This window comes from Cyanistes caeruleus, chromosome 3, assembly GCF_971803275.1.
Source record: "Cyanistes caeruleus chromosome 3, bCyaCae1.hap1.1, whole genome shotgun sequence".
NCBI classification, from domain to species: Eukaryota; Metazoa; Chordata; class Aves; order Passeriformes; family Paridae; genus Cyanistes; species Cyanistes caeruleus.
Window position 1 is genome coordinate 43,045,751 of NC_141703.1, and position 24,726 is coordinate 43,070,476.

Sequence of the window (24,726 nt, forward strand, 5' to 3'; positions counted from 1 at the left end):
ACTGAATGTTCAGACTTACAAATTTGTTTCAGCTTGAAATATGAGGGTGTAATATGGAACTTTAAAGTCACAAAAACTTTTATGTTTGACCATCTTTAAGAGCAAATTTACTTATTTTCCATTACATCTAGTGCTATTAGTTAGCGATGTCTAACATCTATAAATCTGGAAAGCAACATAAGGTGCAGATACTGTATTTGAAATGAAAAAAAATTGTTATGTGTGAACAAATTGTTATGAGAAAGATATTCATGCTAAGAAAGGCTTAAAAATTCTATGAAAATTATCAGAAAGATAGTTTGTGCACTTTCTTCTTCCAAACTGAAGAAGTATGAAAACATAATCTGAAACATTGATTATATTTGTGGCACATAGATACTAGCTGAAAAATCTCAATTTAAATCCTAAAACGCCTTCAACATCTCTGTTTCTCTGATATACTTGAGACAAATTGTGTGACTGCTGGAGGAATTTAAAACACTAGATCTTTAGAGGACTTCTGTCATTTAAGGTTTTTATTTTTACAAACTGCTTCTTTTTCATTTTAACAACACTTTTGTGGAGTCTTCAGCTATGTTTGAGACATTTTTTATTCCAACTACCAAATAATTTGCTCAGCATTCATACTCTGCTCAAGTGTATATTTTCAAAGACAGAGTGAATTTATTTGCAAACATCCTGCAAGGAGGATGATTTTCCAGCAGGGCTAGAAAGAAATGGCTAGCATTCCTGCCTACTGGGTTATGAATTATCTCCCACTTTGGAAGCCCATCTCCAGTGCTGCATATTGCTTAGTTTCTCTTAATTTGAGAGACCTTGAAACATTAGTCACCAATGTTCTTTCTGTTATTTCATGTTTCAATTATTTTTTTCAGCAGTGTTTATTTCAACAAAACTGTTACCAAAAACACTTACAATGAAAACAGCAATGACTAACATACAGTCAGAATAAATGGCAGCTTTTGAATTTAAATATAATTTCTTATGTATCTTCACTATCAAGGCTGAACTACTAATTAAGAAACAACCACACAGCACTGTCAGGTTTTCAAGGGACTAAGAACTTCCTTGACTCAAATTCATTCAGGCAGATATGCTCATTCCTGAATATTGAAATTTCTCTGTTCAGGTTGCACAAATCCATTACAGACTTTAATACAGAATATAATTAATTAGACAGGGAAGGTTGTTTTAGGGCCTTTCTCTAAAGATCTTATTAACACTTTATTTTAATTTTCCCTATATTTATACAGAAATCAGATATTGTGTCAAGAAACTGAAATGAGAAGATTTTTGAAAGGATCATTTAATTCTTTCAAGCCAGAAAAGATTTATTATTATTCTGGGGGTCTGTGTTTATTTGTTTTGATGATTCAGTTCTAAAGGAGATGAGATCCTTCTGTATTCTATCCTTCTATACAGGTCCAGTTGTAGTGTCCAAGTTCTTCAGGGAAAATACAAGACCACACTGACCAAGACGCTGAAGAATGTTCTGAATGCAGGCAAAAGTTATGAAAAAGATATGAAACTCTATTTTTGCCCATAAAATGCACACACAGCACAGTGAGAGCAAGAATGCACTGTAAGATTCTCTGGGTTTGACACAAAATTGGTCATTTAAACACAGTGGATCTCAGTATATAACCAGGAATGTTTGAGCTATGGAATCTTTAACATTTCTAAAGAAAAAGTAAAATGAGTGAATATACCAAGTAAAAATACTGAGTGAAAGTATTGAGAGCTTCCTGTCCAACTTAATTCTTTTTTTTTCCATAAGTCAGTTCATACCTTCACTGAAATTTGGTGTGCAAAAGAGAGGTTTAATGAGACACGTATGAGACATTGTTGAATATTAAGGTAGATTGTATGTGAATACAGAAAGCATAATGAACTCAAGACTTCTAAGGAACATAGACAAAATTGAGTTGCACCACTTCATTTTGTTATTGTGTTTGGAACATCAAACAGATTCATCATCAAAATAGTATTAATATTTAGACTTTAGGAGAAGGAGAAAGACTGAGATCCTGAAAGGGTTTTGGGAAATATAACTGGAGAGATGAGTCTTCAGTTTACAAAAGTTTTTTTTCCCTAAAAGAGTCTACCATTTCCCATAGTTTTCCATCTCTCTTCAGTTTGCTATCTATTATGTTCAATGTGTAGTCTTTTCTCTCCAATTCTCTTAATCTTATTTCATTTCAATATGACAAATATTTGAGCATGAGGGGGGAATATATAAATTATTTCTAGAAAGAAGAATTATTTGGATTGTTGTCCCAGTAAGGCTGAATTTTTGTGTATTGAGCTATTTATCATGATAAATTCAGATTTTTTTCCTAAATTCAAAAAAGAATAGTTAAGCCATTTTCACAGGATTCTTTTCTAGCAAAAGTGAAAAAAAAAAATCCTTGCATTTTTGTCATAAAGCAAGAAGAAAACAGAATTTTTTTCTTCAATTCCCAGGATCAAAGAATTCACTTAATCTGAGATTCAGAATAAAAATATGCATTTATGGCAAGTATGGTAAGTCATAGATGATACACAATAAAGAAAAGAGTTAGCTGTAACTGCCATTTGAAGTGAGGGTCATTTTGAGATCTGCAGTTCATTTAAAAATTTTGCTCCTTTTGGCGTAAGAAGAATAAATAAGGTTTAATATATTACAAGTAAAATAATTTAAAGTAAAAAAACTTTTCTTTATGGCATATAAAGAAACTGATTACGATATTATCATGTATTTAATGGTTACAATGACATATTACTTTTACTCCCTTTTCAATTACATCTTTTATTATTATCATAACAAAATAACATAAAACAATAAAATACTACCCTCTTTACATACAGATTAAAGAATATAGATGTGATAAAAGTAGAGAAGATACCATATTCCTCTTTATTTCTTTACTCTAAACAATGAAATATTGGGCATTAGGTGAAGACACCCTCAGACTTCAATGCCATTATTGTGATCCTCAAAACTCATTTCAGTTTCCATTTCAAGCTGAGTCAGCTTGCAAAAGAAAAGTTACACATCTAGGGAATCCCAGATAGTTATCAATGCTGACAGGGCAGTCTCAACATTTTTTTAGCAGGTAAGTCAAATTAAGGTCTTTGAAACTGACTATTTTTTTAAAACCAACCTGCCTTCCTTCGTGCCTTCCTGCCTTACGTTCTTCCTGCCTTCCTGCCTGCCTTCTTTCCTTCCTGCCTGCCTTCCTGCCTTCCTGCCTTCCTGCTTTCCTGCCTTCCTTCCTGCCTGTTTGCCTGCCTGCCTCATTTTTATGATGTTGTATTAACTGTGGTTGAGAGAAACAGTCCATTAGCCAGGTGGCAAATCTTAAATAACTATTTCATGTTTTGACAATTTTTTAGAAATTGTTGAAAATAAAAAAACAGTTATTGAGAGATACATACATTATCAGTTCTACCCTGTTTGCTTGCTGACCCCAAGAAAATGCAATCACTCCTAAAAAACGAGTTATCAACAGGCATAATTCCTATCACTCAAAATACCCTATCTCTATTCTTCTGTGACATTCATTCTAAAAACAGGAGTAAAATCTTTGAGTTCAATACATTTATTTAACAGATGTTTCCTAATGAGTCTCAGGGACTATTAGTTTTTATCACAGTTAGTTTAACTCAGTTTTCATTTGATACTGGAAGGCCAGGAATCTACTGTAGTAATAACTAGAGCTTAGCAACTGAAAGGTGTGAAACATAAATCCTCTTTTCTCTCTAGAATGGAATCCTTAATTTCACTTACAGTTCAAATAATTTGGAAATTTGTAATGACTCTTCTAGCAGCTTCAAGAATTCCAATACACTTTGTTTTGATCCTATTTACATTACAAAGAATTGCTATATTTCCATGGTGTAGAAATGTGCTGGTTTGTTTGGAATTGCATAAATGGCTCAATTGTCTGAGCTTTAACCTGTGAATTTATTATCTGTCTGGTTCCTTTTGACATCTCTGGTTTTTATAGCTCACTAATAGAGGAAAATACTGCTGCAATACAAAAGTATCGATTCAATAGTGTTTAAAGCTCATTGTCAAACATTGTGCAAGAAGCAGCACAGTTAGTGTGGAAATGTCGGCACTGTATATGAGGGTTTCCTCTTTTCTCCTGGCCATGTCTTCTATTTACTGCAGCTCAGTTTCACTAGAACAGAACACCTTTTCACTTCTGACCAGGTCAGAAGGCTGGGTCAAGTACTTAAATCACTGAAAACATGTCTGAACCATGTGTGCCTAAATCAACCCAAGCTATTTGGTACGATATTATACAAAAAGAGAGCACCTCTACCTCTCATTTCTTATATGAAAGAGGCTTAAACTCTTGTCTTTTTCTTGGTTTTGACATCTCAGTGAAGTCTGTAAATTCAGAGTGGTTTTAGAGCATTGCTTGTCAGCTGTGTCCCTCAGGACATTAAGATCTTGTCAGCCTATTTTCTAATTCCAGTGGGTCTTGTTTCAAGAGTAAATAATCTGACTACTCTGATAGGGGAAGTTATATCTACTGCTACAAAAGCTCTAGAGAAAAAATTCAGATCAAAAAGCAAAGAATCTACTGAATTTAGGTAGACAGTTACCAGGTGTTTTCATAATCACAAAAGCTGTATTGAAGCAGTTAAATATAACCAAGTTTTTTCTTACAATCTGGCCTAAATACTTTTAGTTAAAGACAGTGCAGGTCATCATTTTGGTCCCTTCTGCAGCAAATAGAAATTAACAGTGTAAAACATCATCAATAATCCATTAGGACTGGATTATCATAATATCTGAGCATTGTGCTTATTTAATGCATTTTACACTTTCAGCCCTAATGGGACCTTTCTGAAGCTAATGTCAGAGCTTTTATGTGTAACAATATATTAAGAGCTTAGTCCATGACACTTTCATGATATTTTTAATGATAAATTTAACAGAAAGCTGAGTGACATCTCAAATGTCAAACACAGTTACTGCAAGTAAACAATTAAAAGTTAATGCATAATTATCACAAACAGTTGTCACTGAGCTTAACTCCATGGAATTGCCTTGATCTATGTCACCTAAAGCTCTACACTTCGAATGCTGTTTTTAGCTGCTGTTTTGAAGTTGCATAACTGGAGAAATACTTACAGTCACTTGCGTTATCGTTCATTTCTTCAAAGGTGCCCTGTAATTAAATAATTGCCACTCTAAAGATTTTTAAATGGCTATTTCTGAAATTGTTTATTTTTAGCTTTGGCAGCAGAGTTCATTAGCATAATATGAACGCTTCTCAAGTTTTAATTAATTCGTCATTATGACACATCTATAAGATAATGTCCTTGCTTGACCTACCGTGAAGACGAGGCCAAATTTTCAGTATTTGCTCACTGTGAAAAATATGAAACAAACAGAAAAACAAGTAGAATTTATATAATCAATAATTTTGAACAACTGGAAATTAAAATCTTACAAGCATCTGTTTACTGACAGTAATTGTTTCTGTACTTACAATATTTTAGGTAATTTGCTGTTGTGGGGTTTCGCCTCTTGTTTGCTTGCTTGTTTTTATTTTTTTAATTCTGCAAGCCTTATGCTGACCAGTGTTTTCTTTCTGCACATGCAGGGTAATGTTTTATTGTATTTAAGAGACTTCTTTAACTATTTTACTAAGACTATAACATGCATTACTTTAAATTAAAGGTATAAAAATGGTTTAAGGCAAATCATATTATTTCTTATTACATTCTGTATATTACATTATGGGTTTGACTTTCGTAAGGACAAGTAATTTTGAAAACTGTTGTAAGTCATTGCTGTGCAATTTTACAATCTTTCTTATCACATTGTGCAGTTATGATTCTACTGTGGAACAGTTTTCCATAAAAATATAGTTAATTCCTCAAAAAAAAAATAGCTGGATGTTCGTTTTTCTGTATGGTAATTTTGATTTATAGCAAATAGGACTGTTAATTTTCATTAATTCCAATTATAACTGAAAAGTTAACACATTCAACAAATTTTATATAGTGTTAATCATTAATTTAAGTCAGACACTGAATGCTGACTCATCAAATCACATCATGCTAAAGGCAAAACTGAACTTGATCATGAAAAGAATATTAATCTTTCAAGAAATAAGTGTTTAAAAATGTAAAGTCTTAAGAATCCTGCGGTTTGGCTCTACCTGGTCAAAGCAAGAGAACTGTGGCTGTCAGTACTACAATATCTGATAAATAAAAGCAGAATAATATCTCTTAGCTAACACTCACCAACAGCAAAATTCACCAACAAGTTACTACATGGCTATTCATTTCTCATCTCCTACTAGTGAATGTTACTGAGCTTGCACTAGAACACCAGTCCTTAATCTTATTTGTCTGTGATATAATGAAAAATTCTGAAATGGTCTAAGGCTTTTGCTGGACACTCATTAGATCATCTAATGTTAAAATACTGGTATTTTAGAGGCTGAGAACAATATTATTTTTGTGTTCTAAGCTATGTGTGTGTGTATATATATACATATATACATATATATACATACACACACACAGAGAGATATATATATAAATATATATACACACATATATATGAAAATTCATGGTGATAAAACGTGTTTTTCCAGAAGGCAGAATATGTCTAGAGCCATTTTTCTTAAAATGCAGTTATTAGTAGTAATTGAGCAATCCTTCTTTTTTAATAATTTCTCAGTGAGATATAGATCTTCCTGACCTAGAAGCTTGCCAAGCTAGAATCACGGCTCACTATGGTTGGAAAACATCTCCAAAATCATCTGGTCCTACCTTTGATGGATCATATTTATCAGCCACATCAGAGCACTAAGTACCACTTCCAGTCGTCTCTCGGATGCCTCCAGGGATGGTGACTCCAACATCTCTCAGTGATGTTTATTCCAATATCTGAAAACCATTTCAGTGAAAAAATTCCTTCTGATATTCCACCTGGACCTTCCCTGGTGCAGTTTGAGGCTATGTCCTCTTGTCCTGTTGCTGGTCACCTGGCAAAAGAGGCCAAACCCCACCTGGCTACAACCTCTTTTCAGGGAGTTATAGAGAGTGATAATGTCTCCCTTGAGCTTTCTCTTCCCTCTGCTAGACAGTGTCCCAGCTTTCAACAAAGAGAGGAAACTTGCTATCCAAATGCCTTCTCTGCTTACAGTTGTTTCCTTTGAGTGTGTTAGATGCTGGTTAAAGCCCCTTGTTTCTGAGCTGGACCTTGAATACAAGTCTTCTGCTTCCTGACAGATAATCTACTATGGAAAAAAAAGGATATCACTTTGAGTTAGACTTCTGAGATATATAAGCATAGGTCTTAGCCATCCAAGATATCTCACAGAGGAGGTTAAATGAGGAGGTTTTAAATAATCTTTGGCCAATATTCTGCTGAAATGGCACAGTGATAATGAATCCTTTCCTGGGCAGCAACAGCCTCATTCTAGAGAAAAATACCAAGAAGTCTAATAGTCATCCTCAGTTCGTGAAAATAAAGGATATCCATTCAGAACATGACATGACACAGCATAAAAATACTTACACCTCTGAGATGGGACTCTATCCCTCTTGTCTATAATTGGTTGTCTGCAAATATTCCTGGTATTTATAATCATGTTTACATTGCACTATTGAAAGACTTACAGAATATACTATCACTTTATTCCAAGGTTTCATCCACATTTCAGCAGTGTATTACTACATCTGATGCACCAGATGGGGAGAAATGTACTACTTTTTTTTTTCTCTTCATGCTCATTATTGTGCCCTAGATCATCTAACACATTTATGCCTTGTCTTTAAATGTAGGATTTCAAAGGCACTTTTGATCTTGGTGGGGTGTTATTTAGCCCACAGGGGGAAAAGGACCTAAAAACCCAGTTTGTAGATCTTTGATAGGGTATTAGTCAGCATCAAATACTTAAAGTCATGAGACTGGCATTTTTTGTTTTTTATGTTTGTAAGGACTCGAAAGTTTTGGGATTTTGACATCAGACAGGAATAATGGATGCATAGGTAAATAGGTAGTGCTCCAATGCAATAGGCATTTAATACCTGTTGCTGCTCTACTTCTTTACTTATAGCATGAGTCTTCCTTTAATAAACAGTTGAAAAGCACTGTTATATGTTGATAGGCAACATATAAACAAACAAACAATCACACAAGCAAGAATAATGTCCTAAAGATGCCTAGTTTTGGCTGTATGTTCTAGAAGAATATTACTGTCTAAATTCTTTTCTTTGCACACTGATATCCGGTGTAAAGAATATGTATAAATACAAACAGTCATTATTAGAGAAGGCAATAGACTTCATTCATCTCACCACACAGATTATTCATACTGCCTGTACAGCTGGATTTAAATCTTCGTGAGTCCTGTACTTTTCATCTATATTTTCCTGTTTGTTTTTTTTTTAATCTATCAATAGATCAATTGATCAGGACAATCTCATACTTTCAGTCAGCACTACAGTATGCAATTACCAGATAACAGACTTTGCTCCCAGACAGGCTCCCAGGCCTTCCCAAAGATAACATGTCTTTTATGTGGCTGTCATAACTTTGCATAACCAATCTTTTTTGAATTGTCTTTTTAAAAATAAAAATAACAACCCAAGTAAAGATTAGGTCTTGAAACTCAATTAGCAAATTGCAACAGCTTGGGATAGTCATTCCAAGTTTATTTGTTGCAGCTACATTTGCTCAGCAAAAATATGTCTAATGACAACTTGACCTAGCATTCAAAACAGGTAAAAAATAGTAAAAAATTACAGAATACCAAATTTTTAGAATTTGTGCTCTTTCACAGTGAAACATGAAGCAGTTCATACTGAGATAAGAGAGTTTTAGGTATATTCTTAAATTTTTCCAATCAGATCAGGAGTTTTTTTTCAGAAAGTATATTGAAAAACCAATCATATGTATACATATATATATGTATATATGTATATATGTATATATGTGTATATATGTGTATATATATATTTAAATTGACAGGAGGGACCTGAAATAAGTTAATAAAATTTTGAACAATAAGCATGTCAAATACAAATATGAAGCGTTAGGGTAAGCCATTTTTTTTTTTGTTCCTTAATCATTTAAAATATGGTGAATGGTTTTTCTTCATTCTTTCCCTTTGATTTTGTTTTGGGGTTTTGAATTTTAACTGGTTCTTTTTTATTGATATTTTTGGAAATAGATGAAATTATCAGTTGCAGATCACAGAGAGCTGCCCAACAAAAGCCTTCAGTTTTGTTTTATATATTTATCTCTTCACCAAGATTGCTAAACAAAGAAAAAATAAGTCCCCTCCCCCCCCCAAAAAAATCACAACAATCCAAGCACATTTAACTGCATGTATATCAAGACAGTGAAAGACATACAGCTATTTCTTATGGTTTAGGTGTCATAAATGTAATGTCTGAGGTTTCAGAATTCTTTACAGGTTTCGTATATAGATAACACTGGAACTTGGCTGATTGATCAGTTTCAGTTGTTGATTTAATTTCTCAATGCTTATTTCTGTTCATAAAAAATCATTAACTTGCAGCTGTCATCACAGTTATGAATAAAGCAAACATAATTTTTTAATTTTTAATTCTAAAAAATCTTTTTATGTGTCACAATTCACAGGTTTCTGTTTCCATAAGTAAAACAGTAAAAGATAACTGATTCCAGTGTACACACTGTACACTGACCTGCAATTTTCACTAGCAATCCACTTATTAAATGCATTACCAATAAGGTCAAATCTTAAAGAATAATTAATTTTTGTGCCTTTGCTTCCAGAACTATCTTCTGCCTCATCACATGGTTTATTTTGCATTTTATTGTTCTAGAAAAAAGAGCAGATGTTTTTGAAAGCTTAAGCTTTGAATATCTTCTCAGATAAACTAATGTTAGCTCTACTGCTTTTATACTATTTTCCTCGATTTAGAGTAGCAACTGCAAAGAGAATCAGGTCTTACCCTTTCATACTGCTTTAATGTCAAAGACATTTTCTTTCTGTCCCTCATGTTATATTTTTACACTTTCTCATGCTGCTGCCTTTTTCAGGAACTTATTCCACAAACTGCCTCTCACAGCATGTTGCTGAGCTGGACAAAGATATTTTCATCACCATGTCTACACCTAATGTCCTAAAGTCATAGGAGATTGAAAGGAAAGTTGTGAGATAATTGCTGTGACCTATTTACTGAAACCTCCTACTCATTGCTATATTCCCGAAGCAGTGTTGTCTGTAGGGTGAAATAACGAAAAAGAAATGGGCTCATTACAGTGGCAAGACTAAAAAACAACAAAAAACATTCATTCACTGAAGTATGGGAATTAGTAGTAATATAACATGTGAGGTAGTGAAGCTTCTATATTAGTACAGAAACAGGCATTTATATTTTAACTACAGCTTACTAACTTTCTGCCATGTCATTAAATAAATTCCCCTTTTCTTTAAATTACTCCTTTCTTTAACATGCATATTCCAATGGGGATATAGTGAAGCTCATAATCCTGTACAGTGGTTTTCTTCTTGATTAAACACTACCACTCACGAACAGTCTAATGTAATAAATGGTATTGAAAGAGTGCCATTGGGCACATATTATAAAAATGAATTGTTTTAAATATTGCTATATTTTACAGAATTTTAAATGCAAGATACAGCAGTGCTTTTATGATCATTCCCTTTTAACTAGAGCTGGCTGTTGTTGTCACTTAAAAATATTGTGCCTCTAATTACTTAGTGTCACATAAACAAAGACTAAATGAGTGAATGTTCTAAGTATAAGAGATTACAATCAAGATAGAAAGAAGCAAAATCAAAATACCTCTTATTTTCCAGGACACAGTGTAATTCAGTTATTATTTATTCCATAGGAATGAATGCCTTCAGTTAGCCTTGTCTGGAAAGTGAAGAAAGGGACATAGGCTTTATAGAGAACTTAGAAATGAGCAGGGGTGCTGTGAGTGGAAATCAATATAAATGCAGTATGGAACAAGGCACACAATGGTACTCTGGCAGAGGTCATTGTAGACTGGCAAATCAGACAAGGAACAGGATGAGCAGTTTCTCTAGCATTTATTTCTGACAAGACTGATGAAATTGTTTTCTGAGCAGTGAAAAAGGTGCAGCTTGATTTCCTATAGCTTGCTGAACTATGCTTCAATGACAGAACAAATTCAGATCCCCTGACATGCATCCTGTATCTGTATTTTCCCTTGAAGTACTTCCCACCCTTCCCTACATTTTTTCTCTCTGACCTTGCATGTACTTTCAAGGATCACTCAGACTCACTCATTCACTCCTTAATTACCAGTTACATAAGAAGGGGTACATGTTGATCCATTTGTTATTTTTTGGCTGCTAACAGGCCAAACAGAACAGAAAATTGATGAGCTTAAGCCTTTCTCAGAGACCTGGCTGATGAAACACAAAATAAATAGTCTTAGAGAGTTTCACTCTTCTCAAATGTTACAGAAATCGATCAGTCATTTAAAAAAAAATGTTGTGAAACAGATGATAAACAGATGGACAGATAAATAAGTAATAAAAGCTTCATTTAACCATGGATTTAAAAAATCTTTAAGGAAGCCAGTAAATACAAGAGGTCTCATTTTTGTGCCTTGTGTAATGTCATTGCAAGTGATACTCAATTATTAACATTTTCAAATAAACCAGTTACCTGAACTGATTTTATTTAAGGTCAACTAAAACCTCATCATTGCCTAGGTGTGAATATATATCCTCTGACTACTCTTGTGTGAAGAAAGCATGATTTTAAACATGGATGTCTCTATTTAAAGAAAGTCCTCCAAAATCTGTAGAGCTATGAAAAATTAATATTAGAGATAGCTAGAGGTAGTATTAAGAGCTGGGAAGTTTTGGCAAACTTAATTAAAAGTTTTAGGAAAAGTACAATTCAGAAATCTGCTCTTTGATTACTGGGATAGAAAGGGTATGAGGGTAAAACAATAAGAATTAGCGAACTGTAAAAACTTCAAATCAGAGACTTAAAAATACAGACAGATTAAAGCTTCCTTCTAAAGAAGCACTAGTTATGAAACAACTGAGTCAGAGAGCAGATCTCCACTTCTTCATGGTGCAGAGAGAGACTGGAGCCAAATTTCCCTATCAGTCTTGGATTCCTTGTAGTAAGATAAAACCGTATTCTGAACATGTTTATATATGTTAGTCATGTAGAAATGTCACTGTGACTTCTTCTGCACAATGTCTTAAAAGGAAAGCAGTTCTTCCAAGTAGAGCTATTGAATTATGTCAGTTAATAGATCATCATATGATACTGTAACTAAACCAGCAAAGATTCTTGGATTAAAATGTAAAACTGGCAGGTAGGTGTAGAGAGAAGATCCCTTATCTACACATATTCCTGTAGAAATTGCTAGTGTATCGCTGATAACATTTCTGGAGCTCCTGTGGTTTTTTAAACAACTGATTACATTTTTTTAAAATATATCAATTTTTTAAAATGTATCAAATGATCCAATGCAAATTACATACATAAAATCAGTGAAACAAAAAAAATTTTATTGTGTGTGTTTAAAATGTCAGTAATCACAAAAGACACAAGTGAGTCTGATTATGGAGAAACAATAATAATGTCCGCAGAGAGTAAAATAATAATCATCACATTAAACAGAATTTGAAAATCACTTCTTTGCAAGCAGATAATTTGTTTACACACATAGTTTATTAAAGCAAGACAAGAATATACTTAAGCAAGTATTAATGTGAAAGAAGATTACTGTCAAAGGAGATTATGGTCATGCAATCACTTGTGGGCATTTATGTGATTATGCAAAGATCTTTTTGTTAGTGTCAGAGGACTCTTAAAGGAAACCTAAATGTAAGGATGCACTTACAGATCCTTTTCTGGAAGTTTGCCCCAAAAACGGGAAGTAAAGGAGCATTGTAGAAAATTTTTCATTAAATGAAAAATACAGCTGAGCCAGAATAATTCCCTGTTTTATGATATTCAAGTACTTTAGTCCTATATCCAATATTAGAAAGAAAATTTCCTTTATGCAGATGTCTTGCTATGTGCAGTGAAGTAGTTTTTCCCTTCTGTGAATGAGGCTGAATGGCAGAACAAAATAGAAGCAGAAGCGCAGAAATGCCAGAAAAGCCTAATTATATGATATATATAATCCTATGCAAAGTTATTGTATGGAGAACATTAGTGCTAAAATGTGTTTTAAAAATTTTGATTTATTTTAATGATTAACATCGATGTTCTGTCTGGGTATACTAATGGTTCTTCAATTTAAAGCAGGCAAACAAGCAAACAAAACCTTCAAAAGTTACAGCTGAATCTCTTCACAGCTCAGAAATTACTTACACAGTTCACTGCTTTATTGTTCTCATCAACTATGGTATGTCTGTAATATTTTCAGTTAATTTCTTTGCTGGATATTGAAGTAGAAAAGTGCAACAGTAAACGTTGCATATTAAGAAAAAGCATAGGCTATAAAGGCACCAGCTATAAAACATGACATTAAGCGTCTTTTACATCACTATGTGCTCAGCAAAAGTTGGTCTGTAGCAAATGTTTCTAGAGTTTTTATTTTATAGCATGAAAATTTTGGTTCATTGAATTTAAGACCAAAAAACCAGAGCACTTCTCTGAATGACAACTGGATGGAAGCTGCTAGATACATTAGTTGTAAAGAGATCAAAAACAATGTTTCAAAGCAAAAGCAGCCACTACACTGAGTTAAAAAATTTAAGTGCTGCTGTCATTTAAAAGGTCAATATTCTGAACAAGGTTTCATTAGATAAGAGGCAGCTTGATTACTATCTGTGCTTATTTGGATAAAATGTAATTTTAGTGGCTGTGAAGGTTTATTGGACTCTGCTGATTTAAACACATTGACAGTAAAGAAAAGTTTTCTGGATGTAGCTGAGATACAGATTTACAATGCAGTGGATGCTCAAGATCCTGAAGAAAAAGAAAGACAAGCAGCTGAGAGAATCTGAATAATCTACACAACTTAATGGTGTTGGTAGCTACAGTAAAGCTGAAAATTTATGAACAATCTATTAATCATATGCTCTAAAGTGATAAAATGTTATGTAACTGTGTTACAACCTCACGTAGTGCCATGTTACACCGCTGCTGCTAGTCATCAACTCATTCTACAGCTGTGGGTCAGGCAAGAGGCAAAAGCAATGTGAGAGATGGTATCAGTTTGGTGCTATTTGTGGCCTCGGGGAGGCAAAAGAGTTACATTGTCCCACCCCAAACCCCTTGTGAAGGGCGGCCCAGGAGTTCTGATTGGGTTTGAGTCCCTGGGGGTTTCTCCTTTGGTGTGCTTCTACTGGACCCTGACCCTGAACTCCACCCTCAAGGGTGGAGGCCCTCAGGAGTTCTGTCCTTCAAAAACCCCTGCCCTGCCTTTGTTTGGGGCTCTCTGTTGTGGATCTGAGTTTGTTCCCATGCTGAATAAATGGTTTCAGGAACAAAGGCCCATCTCGTTGGTGTTCCATGCTGGTCCACAGAATCCTGTTGCTTCCCTGGACGAGATCCTGAGGTTGTGGACTGCAACAGCTATTAAGGTACTTCTCACCAAACTGTTTCTGCATGTATTTGTTTAAATGAAAACCAGAAGTTCTACCCTTGTTGCAGGCAAGCTCCTGTGTGTACAGTTGTAATGACACAAGGATAACTACACACTGTAAAAGGGGGTATGCTGGCCAAGATACAATTATCAGATATCAGATAGCAGGTCCATGGTATGCAAAAACACTGTCATCTTAAAGGGTTGTGTGCACATTCCTGAACTTAACACCAGTATTATTGCCTGTGGAATCACAGTCTTGTAAGGCAAAGATGACTACCCAAAAGGTGAATACCCAAATTAAGAGTAGGATGGAAGGAGTGGGATTGAATGTACCACCAGATGACAAAAGTTGAATGGTACTGTTGTTAAACTGAGAGATGTGGTATCTTCCAGAGGGACCTGGACAAACTCAAGAACTGGGCCCATGGCAACCTTATGAAATTCAATGGGGCCAAGTGCACCCGGGGTGGGTTAACTCCTGTTCTCAGTATGGGATGGGGGATGAACAGATCGAGAGAAACACTGAGTGGAGGTACTTGGGAGAACCAGTCTTTGAAAAACTCCACATAGCCCAATGATGTGCACATGAAGCCTGGGAAAGCAATTGTATCCTGGGCTGAGTGAAAAGCAGTATGGCCAGAAGGTCGAGAGAGATGATCCTCTCCCTACTCTGCTCCTCTGAAACCCCACCTGGAATTCTCCATTCAGATCTGGAGTGTGCAGCACAAGAAGAACAGGGACCTACTCAAGTGCAACCATGAGGATGGTCAGAGGGCTAGAACACCTCTCTTATGAAGACAGGCTGAGAGACTTGAAGTAGTTGAGACTGAAGAAGAGAAGACTACAGAGACCTTCAAACAGCATTCCAGTATCTAAAGGGGTTGTAAAAGAAAGCCACAGAGGGACATTTTACAGAAGTAATGGATTTAAACTAGGAAAGGATGGATTCAGACTAGAGATAAGGAAGAACATTTTTGTACTGAAGTAAAATACTGGAACAGGTTGCCCAGAGAAGTGAGAGATGTCCCATCCCTAGAAACATTCAAAGTCTTGTTGGACAGACCTCTAAGCACCCTGGATTAGAAGATATCCTTGCACACTGCAGGGGGATTGGACTAGGTGACCTTTAAAAGTCCTCTCTAACTAAAACTATTGTTTCTATGTTTCCATGAGACAATCTCTCATATAAAAATGCCATTTTTATGGTAGCTAATGTGTATATATATATATATATATATATATATATATATACTCACATCTATAGAGTATATTCCCTCTAGGTCAAAAAAATGAGACAGATTATCTTCAATATTCTTTCCTATAACAAGTTTCTGAGAAAAATAAGATTAATTACTTCTGGAAGATTCTTATTGACATCTGTTTGGTAATTCAGACAAGAAGACTGAGATTCATTCAGGCATTCATTCACTCAGACATTCAGATGACCTGGACTAGAAAATACAAATACCATTCCTCATTTTGAAGCACCCTGGGTGTGCTTTCTCCTTTCACAGGTGCCCAGCACCATTTGTGATTTGCTAAGCCTTGATCTCAAGATCCCACAATATAGAATCCAGCTCTGAGCAGGTAACTCAGATACTGTAGGCTCCCACTTAGTACTGAGTGACTATTCCTGATCAGCTGGAAGGCTCCATTAAGGTTCAGTGAGACGCATGTAGGGAATAACACAGAAGTTCTATATTTAAAATATTTAATTCCCAGTTTTCACAGCTATGCCATAAAACAGCAAGGTCCCAAGCTCTGTGTCTGTATCTTTTCATAGTTTTCATTGACTTCACAGGGATTTGTTTACAAGCATATGAGACCAGAGTTTCTGGGTTTCTTTTTAATCCCTTCCCCCTTCCCCCTTCCCCCTTTCCCTCAAAGAATTGAGGGCATTGGAATTATTACTTAAATCTCTGTTTAGTTTGGCTTTTTTATTTTAAAGTAAAGCCTTTTTTCCTGTTCTCTACTGCCTATATCTCCCTTGTGTTGCTAAAATAGTCTGATTTTTCATTGTAGACAGTCATCTTTATTTATCTAAAAGAACATTTAGGCTTTCCAGAAAATTTTCATTAAGTCTGTGTATCTTCAATAACTGTTTGGTTGATTTACAGCATTACTCATGCAGGGATCTGAGTCACAGCTGACCTGTGATGCTTGCAGGTCCTTGAGGAGCAGCACACCCATGCTGAGCATGGACTCCTCAGACAGGCCTTGCATGGGGCTCTCGGGTTCTATCTCTCCCCCCACACTCTCCATTTCTCCTCCTGAGGCGCAAAGAGGGAGGACAGGATGTAGAGAGCAGAGCTCCCACAATGCCTGGGGCTCTCCTATGGCAAAAAGTCAGATTTACGGGGCTGAATTTTCTGCTACACACTTTGTATTTTGTGAAGCAAAAAGGTATGACAGAAACAGAGAAGGCTGTACAGTGATGCAAAAAGCAGGCTTCAGAATTATGCAGGAGAGGTATACTGAGAATGCTAAATTATTCATCAGTGTCAGAACACTTGACTGCCCCACTAAAATGCACAGGCATGTATGATGAAAAGAAACATCAAACCTGAACAGGAATGAGAAAATAACAAATTTAAGGAGCAAGTTTTCATACAATATTGCAGGTAATTCAGACACAAATTCTTGAAGCAGAAAAATTACTGCTGAATGATATAAAAGAAAAAAAAAGAGTAAGGGACATGCAATTTTTAAGAAATAACACCTTCGTGTGCACTAACAATGAAATTATATTGGTTGTTATCTCAGAAGTGTTAACTAGATACCTGACTGACTGCAAGATGGGGACATTCAGAGAAGTTACGTGTTTTCTCTTTCTTTACTGAGGTTTATGTTATTTTCAGTGGTTTCCTCAATTTTCTAAAATATTCATGCCTGTATAACAGCGAGTTGATAGGAACTGGAAAATAATGAGAATATTTTATCAAAATTTTTAATGAACTAGAAACGATTTGTCACTCTGTTGAGTCTCTTGCTTCTATGGATTTCAGTTGAATATGTAAAGGAAAAAATTCTTCAAAGACTGGGGTAACCTGAAAGAGATATTAAGCTGGACTAGAAGATAGCAAAACCACAAAACTTGCCTCCTTTCCCACCCAAAACTTCTTTTTGCACAGTATATGGGCATACCTTTATATTTCCCCCATCTTTCCCATTAAGTCACAAGATGATTCTTGGAGTCAAGCTTTGAGCAACTCATTTAATTAGGACAACATACCTTTGGGTATTCTTCAGGAGTTCCATTTAAAATTAATGGCTTTGACATATTGATTAATGAGCTACGCTAGTTAGAAGGAAAGGAATTAATTTTTCATTTGAGATCTTCCAGTAAGATGTCTAAATGAAAAGGAAGTATTTTATCTTGGACAAAGCAATGATGATCAGGTACAACACTTAGGCCATGGAGGACTCTCCCCTAATCAAGGCATCTCAGTACCATAACAGATGAGTTGGAAGTGACTTTTAAAAGTCATCTAATTCTCCCCCGACCCTGCAATGAACAGAGCCATTTGCAACTAGAATACATTCCTCAGAGCCCTGTCCAACCTGACCTTGAATGTTTCCAGCATTTGGCAACTACAGCCTCTGTGGGAAACCTGATCCAGTGTTTCACCACCCTTATCATAAAAAAAAAAAAATGATTCCACATATCTAGTTTGAAGGCAATGCTGATGCAGGTAGAGATTCCAAGAAGTTTTAAGAGCATGTGGTAAAAAGCAGATGCACTGTAGTCAGTGGGAAATGTTATCATTCAGATCACAAAAGTGACATCAAGATTGACCTGGTCATAAACATGACAAGCAAGGAACACTGAATCTATTTGAATAAGGTCAGCTGTAATTCTGTAAGCTGCAGCATGCTCTGGGGAGCGTGATGTGATGGCTGACTGCTGGGTATGCTCAAAATGTGTAGAAGTATTCAGTGTTGTATAACATGAAGGATTCTATAGGAAGTGATAGATGATTTAGGAGTCTGAAGAAAAGCACACAAAACAAGCAATCAAAAAATAATTTCTAGGTCTGGCATCACCAAAGAATAGCACTCAGGGTTGAGAACTGGAGTGAAGCCTGAACTTCCCAAAACATTTGCATAATGTTTGATTAAATCTCACTTAACTATGGATTTACTTATTTGTGGTAGATGTGGGACTGATTTGCTCTGTCCTATTCAGCTTGTCAGTCCCACCTTGGGTATTACAGTGCACTTCATTTGTATCTTGAAGTTATATGGCAAGCTGCAATACCTTCTTGTCCTGCCTGCACAAATTCCTTTTCCCACTACCTTTAGGGATCAACTGGTGAGTGAGCTCAAAGTACTCCCTCAGCCAGCCAGCCCTGTGGGTCACTGGCCATGCTTTTCATTTGGTGTGCAGTCATGCTGCTCCTGCACAGAAGGTGTGCTCAGCTGGTGGTGGCTGCAAGTGCTTGAAGCAGTTGGAAGGGACTGTGAGAATAAAGCGGACAAAAAGGAGCAAGCAGATGGAAGTTTCTGCTACTAAGCTATAGTAATATATCAGGGTGGGGAAAACCAATACATTGGACTTTGATGGCTGTCAGTATTCTCCTGCCTGCGCAGCAGAAGGATGAACAGCTCTAGTGAGAATTAGGCTCTCCATCCTGAAGTGGTTGCAGGGATGGATGCTTCTCACTTTCACCTTACCATATGTAAGGTGAAAAATTTCAAATTTCATGTAACACTTCTCATCTATCCAGCCTATTGTAAATTCACTTTTGCTTACACAGCTGAGAAGCTTTAAGTTGGGTCTTCCTTAGCTGCTCATTCATATGTAGAAATAAGCTTTGTATTAGTGACATGATCTGACCTAGCTTTTAAATTTCCTGTTACTTTATTTATATCTCTTATAAAGTAACAGTGGGCTCAGAATTGACCACTGTAGCTGAAAAGAAAGACCTTGAATTTACTGTGGATACTTTTGTGAAAATATTAGCTCATTGCATAATAAAAATCAAATAAGAAACTGGACATTGGGAATTGCTAGTTAGAACATCATTATGCCATTTTATACATTAAAAATACATAATCCATTTGCTCTTCTCTTTTTTAGGCCACATTATTTCAAAAGATACAGAAATGAAGAAGGATGAAAAGAAGAGATGAAAATGCCAGTATTTTTCCCATGAATTTATGAATACACAGCCTGTCAGCAACAACAGTGGCAAAGCAGTTGTCATGGGTGCACTGTGTACCTGCACAGCATCTGTGCAGTAAGTAATTGGATTGCATCCAATGATTGCTTGCTAAAATACAGAAGGTGGTTTTATGTACTTCTAGTGAGTGTATTTGTAAATACTAATGATATTTTTTAGCTCCTGTATATATTGTTTAGGACCACAGGTAATCTCCTATTTAAATTTTTGCCATTGCATCACAAAACCTGTTATTTGGGTTTGTGGTACAAGATGTACAGACTGACTGTACAGGCCACATTTCCTGTTTTGCCCTCAAGTATGTGTTCATCTTTATTCACACTCTAGATTCCTTGTTTTATGTACAAAGTCATATATATCTAAAATGTATAGTCTTAGCAGGACCCAACTCATCCATTAAAAACAACTAGAGGTCTGCATTTGTAAACCATAAATGAAATTAATTTAATTTATATTTATATTTTTATTCTGTCTGGTTTACTTAATTTTTTTGCAAAATTAACATTTCAAAGAATTGCCTTGTACACCTCTTGTCTTACATTTTCCCAGCAAAGAACTACAATCAGTACGAACTTTTAATTTTTTATCCTAATGAACAAACAGCAAAAGGTTACTTAACCAGCCACTTAACTCATCTAAAGTGCGATTATAATTAGGGGCAATTCAGCCAATATAGTTGTTTATTCTCAGGGATATTCTCCAATCCAGATGTAAATGTGTCTTGCCTAAAGAGCTGGATTGCACTCTAGTCTTTACTGTCGGTACTGAGAGGGAGCTTGGTTCTCTTCCCTATGTGTAGACTTCTAGTAGGCTTCTAGTCTAGTGTAGACTTCTAGACTTCAAATAACATAGTTATTTGAGGTGTTGCAGGCTGTCTAGGATATCTACAGAAGGCAAACAGGTATGATCCAGGGAGATTCTCATCCAACAAACTAAGTCACAGGCCAGACAGGTTTCCCTGAGGCAACTTTCATAGGGTGGTTTACATTTAGGTAACTGATTCTTCCCTTAGCACCCCCCTGAATTGTAACAAGAGATTAGACACCTTTGTGCACAAGTATCTTAAACCTTAATCAAAGATTTTTATTGCCATTTGGGAGGCTGTAACGTATTTTCTATGACCTCCACCTGGTGCTCCAGATGGCTGTGGGTCTGCTGTAGGTTCTGTGTCAAGTCTGCCAACCACATGCAGGTACTGTGGATTTCTTACAGTGCCTTGTATTGCATGAGATACCTAGATTGAACTACTGAATGAGTTAGTTTAGGAAATTAGTATTCCATATAAAAAAATATTTCGTGCTGCACCTGCTTTTCACTGAGCTATCACTGATGCTTTGAATGGAAGGTTAGGAGAACATTTCTCTAAAAAAATATACAGGCATAAAGAAATCATTTTGCTTCTACTCCAGTCTCAATTTTTTCTCTTGTAGCGATTGTTTTATAAACTGACGACTGAGATTAATATATCTGCTAAACTATAAAGTAAATTGAGACAATAATTTTTTTTTTGTTTCTTCTTTTCTTCCAGTAATTAAGTCTTTCCAGCATTGTCTACTGCTTATGCTGACCTTCATTTTGAGCTGATGCTGGTCTGCTTAATACAGCTTTATATAAATCCAACTGTAGCGGAATTTTTCTTGCTTTTATACAGAAAAACAAATTTAAGTACATGTAAAATCTGCTGAAACACCTGCAACCCCCACCACCACCCACACATGACAGAAGTATATTTCAGAAAGCTATAGTTCAGATGTTTAGTTAAGCTGCATAAATATTTTTATATTCCTTCCTGCCCATATGAAGCAGAAAAGGATTTCCTTTTCATCATTCTATTTTTTTTTTCTGCATAATTCTTGCTTCTGTTTAACTAAAACTTCCTGGGTATGCAATACAGAGTGATTAGCAACTTAGAAATTCATATTTATTCTCACATTTTTAGAGCACCCAGAAGCAGGGAGTGAGGGGGCTTCCCTGCTTTCTTGTGGTAAAACATTTCATAGCCCATTTATTCCACTAAGGAGGATGTTACATCATAGCACCACTACCAGGGGCAATGGGATAATGAAGCAGCTACACTGCATAATATGTTTTTGAATTTCTCAGTGAACCATTAAAATTGAAGGCAAATATTCCAGAATGTGCCTTTCACCTATTTATTTTAAGGTAAATTATTTATTTAGACTACTAAAATAGGAATTGTATTTATTAAGCTTGGCCAGCAGGGCTCTCTCTTGCATTATATTTTAATTCAGTCAGGCCATTTAAATTTTGTATGCATAGTGTCCTTTCCTAGGCAATTTTAACCCTGAAATGATAAAGCACTAGTCTTATTTATGGAACCTATTAGCAAGGAATTAGAACACCTTTAGATTCTAAGTTACAATAGAAAGATATTTCCAAGCCTTTTTTTTTTTTAATTAATTTGATTCTTTTTTAGTGATGATGTGTATATGCAGTTAATGCCCAACAGTTTTAACTGCTATGTCTCTTAGGTAATTTAAATAGCCAAAGTAGTAAAATTTGAGTATTTGTCATTGAAATATTAAAATCTTAATGTATAATTTCAAGACCTCAGGGGAATCCTGATGGTTATCCAGAATAAACATCTAGATAGACAAATACTATGTCTCTAGCTTGAATCTGTGTTGGGACAAGACTTAGGTACAGAACATTTCTTTGTATCTTATGATTCTGATGGAAAGAAAACTAAATCAGAGTTTTTCCATTTTGAACACTCAGCGTTCAGGATTATACTCATAAGAAAATCAGACCTACTTTCCCTTTATACAAAACCAACCGGGCTCAAGAACTGACCAAGGGCCTTCCTCTTACAGAAGTCAGGATTCCCACAGAATGATATTCATTCTACATATATGCTACCTTCGTAACTAAGATTTTAATTTTTTTTTTTTTACAACATGTAATACTACCACTGCCAAAGATATTCCTATGTATTTCTACGTGGTATTTTTATAATGATATTTGAAAATAAGTACCTAAATAAAACATTGTACTTTTACATACATGTAAAGAAAAAATTTCAATGTGAACAGGAAGATCTAGTGACTTAGTGGTTAACAGGAAGATAGTTACCCTATTTGTCTCAAATGCCTATACAGGGCTTTTAAAAGTGCATATCTCTCCTTATCAGATCCAGCTATACCTGGCTTAGACAAATGACCTGTTTACACAATAAAAAAAAAATATGTGAAATACTTCCAACTTCCTACCAAAATTTCCCTTTTTATGTCCAGAAACTATATATAGTCTTTAGAACCCAAATCCTTGTCATCTTCAGAAACATCTCTGTGATGCAATTGCAAACACCCTTGTGAGATAAAGGAGGCATAGTAAAGACCACAGAGTATCAAGAGTATCTAACTCACTTCAGGACAAGTACATTGCTTGGCAGCTGCTAAGACTGATAAAAGTTATTTTGCAGGACAAGTGGCATTTTACTTGCTGTGGTAGAAGTGGGGTTTTTTTGCAAGTCAGCTTGCCCTATTTGTTATTCTTATGTTTTTTCTTTGAAGAACTATTTCCTTAGACTCTGACAATGATGCAAACATTCAGCATTTGTAATGGCTGTCCTTAAGTTTTTGTAAAAAATAATTTATTTTAAGAGGTATCTCTTGTCTTTTTATGCATCTCAGTGAGCACACAACCTTTAACTGTTGTGCTTATGCTGACATCATAGAAAGAGCTTTCAAGTCAGAATTTTAGAGGAGAGATTTTCAGATATAGTTACCTATTCATGTTCTAGAGTACAATTTTATTCAAAACCCTAGAAAATCTTAGGATGGATTCCAGAATCCTGAACACCCAAGCTAAATTCTTGAATGTAGATGCATAAGAAAAAAATAAGAAATTAGTTTTCAAAGTCTGAGATTGCAGACTTACATATAGCTAAATGTTAACTGCATGTAACAGCAAACAATGATTCAAGATTCAGCTCATCTAATTCAGATCAATCATAAATTAGATTAGAGAGTGACCCAGAATATAGAATAAGATCAATATCTTCTTGGTTTCTAGCTTTTTCCATTGACTGAAGACACAACCAAGATGACTACCTCTGAGGCAACTCAAGATAAAAGAAATTAATCCTTTCCTGAATGACTCTACTGTAATATTTAAATATTGAAAGGATGCAACAAAGTTTCTTTTAAATACTGGATATAATAGAAGGAGACAGGGTAAATTAAGATTGAACCAAGGTTTAAATTAATTCTGAATCACTGGGCAGTCTGGAGATTCTTAATTCTTTGCCTTTGCTTTTAATTTCCTGTTAAGGATTATATCTGCAGCCAAGATCCAGAAATGATAAAATACTGATAGAAAGGCTGTTATTGCAGAATTTCTAGCCATGAATGGAAGAACACCAGAAGTACTATTCTTTTGTTATTATTGTTATTAATAAAGTGAAAGGAATAACTATTTTATTCTTATGTTTTTTTCTAGTGGGAAGAAAATTAAGTTCCAATAAACCGTGGACCTTTATTCAATCAATCCAAAACTGAGTACTTCCTACCTCATGGCTTCTGCCATGGACTACTGAACATAAGCTTAATGACATTGATCAAAATGAGATTCCATGCAAATCAAAAAAGTTTATAGAACATCAGGCATCTCTAGCAGAAATAAGAGTTGAGAGCAGACATTTTACTTGATTTTTTTCCACTTTCCACATCAGTGCTGCACAATGCCAGTATTCATTTATGATTCTTTTGTTCATGTCCCTGTTCCTTCACTTCTACCAAGGTCAACATGCTGTACTAGTGACAGTAACAACAAAACCCAACAGAAATCTCACAGTAAATTTAATATAAAAATCAATCTTTATTATAAAATAACAAGACAATTTATAAAGGCTATCTCTGTAGAAGTACAATTAGCATTTAAGGAAACACAGGGATAGTTAAAGGTGTATGTAATGAAGTTGTACAAGCATAAAAACATGTAAACTGTCCTTCT

At 35.2% G+C, this 24,726-nt stretch overlaps 1 long non-coding RNA gene across 1 annotated transcript; it reads left to right on the top strand.

The window, feature by feature from the left end:
• The first annotated feature begins 14,407 nt into the window (after nt 1-14,407).
• On the top strand, nt 14,408-24,257 carry LOC147654116 (uncharacterized). Its single transcript, XR_015284469.1, has 3 exons — nt 14,408-14,564; nt 19,650-19,809; nt 23,788-24,257. It is a non-coding gene; the product is annotated as an uncharacterized LOC147654116 (long non-coding RNA).
• Nucleotides 24,258-24,726: the final 469 nt, after the last annotated feature.